A 1,588-nucleotide genomic window follows, 5' to 3' on the forward strand; every position below is an offset into this window, starting at 1 on the left:
AAATTAAGGATACTGAGATGGGGAGATTGTTATCTGTATTAACTAGGTGAACCCTAAGTGCAGTCGTAGTGTCCTTATAAAACAGTGGTAGACATTTGACACAGAAGAAAGAGCAGAAGGCAGTGTGAGCACAGAGATAAAGACCCAAACGATGTGACCACAAACCAAGGAAACCTGCAGCCACCAGAAGCAGAAGGAGGCAAAGAGTAGACCCTCCCCTAGAGCTTCTGGAGGAGCCCACCCTGCAGCACCATGATTCTGGCCCAAGGACACTGATTCTAGTCTCTGGCCTCCAGAACCATGAGAGAAAACATTTCCATTGTTTTAAGAAATGAAAGTTTAAAAAAGTTTTCACAGTAGCACTAGAAAACTAACCTAAACAAGGATCAGGGAAAATGTAAAAAAAAGAAGCTATGGTTGTGTGTAATCTCCTTGTTCAATGCCTTAACGTTACACATAGTGGGTGGAGAGAGTTGCTTATGGTGGAAACAAAGGTACCTGAAACTCATATCCCAGAGTGAGGCAAATAAATCTGGATAACTTCTAGTTGAAAATGACATCTGTCTAGTATTATCTTACATAGCCTCTTCGGTCTAAGATATTTAAATGTCCAAAACTGAGACATGGGTGATTTTCACTAAAATAATACATTTCATGGCCCATCATGTGCCTAAGCCCACAGGATATCCCTTGGTAACGGCACTGCTCCATTTCACAGATGAGAAAATTGCTCATCAGAGTGCACAGGTAATTTGCTCAAAACCACACAGACAGCAAGGGCTGAGTTTGAGATTTTCATCCAGGTGTGTTGAACATTATATCTGTTTCTTCCACCTAGATACATACATCCTACAAATGAGCCCACACCAGAATGATGGGATAAAATTCAAGGTCACTGAGTCAGTGTCCATATAGCTGTTTGCCATTTGTAAGTCTTCTTTTAAGAAATGTCTATTACAGTCCTTAAACAATGTTTTGATTAGGTTATTTGTTCAGGCTGTTGTTATTGTTGTTAAGTTGTAAGAGTTCTATATATCTGGGGGATATTCTTCCCTCATTAAATATGGCATCTGCAAATACTTTCTCCCATTCTATAGGCTGTCTTTTACTCTATTCATTGTTTTCTTTGCAGTGCAGAAGATTTTTAATATGATAAAATCCTCATTTTTAGTTCTGCTTTTGTTACCTATGCTCTCAGTGTCATACCCAAGAAATCACTTCCCAGTCAAATGTCTAGAAGTTTTCCCTTGCTTTCTTCTAAGAGTTTTATTGTCTCAGGCCTTACATTTAAATTATGAACTAATTCTGAGCTGATTTTTTTTCTTTTTTTTTTTATTAAGTCAAATACACATAGATCATGGATACATTCATGCATATGTAGGGTACAATGTGCTGATTTTTTTTAATACAATCTAACGTGGTTACATTAAGCCAATCAACATAGCTTTCACCTCATTTACTTGATTATTGTCCCAAAACATCTATGTTCTACATTTCACAGATTTGACTTGTACCCTTGTCATGTGTTCCATAGGTGTGATCCTGCCTTTTACCCTCCCTCGACAGAATCTCCCCCCTCCCCTCCTCT

Source organism: Otolemur garnettii, unplaced genomic scaffold (assembly GCF_000181295.1).
Source record: "Otolemur garnettii isolate 467f Iridium unplaced genomic scaffold, OtoGar3 scaffold00148, whole genome shotgun sequence".
In the NCBI taxonomy this organism is placed as follows: domain Eukaryota; kingdom Metazoa; phylum Chordata; class Mammalia; order Primates; family Galagidae; genus Otolemur; species Otolemur garnettii.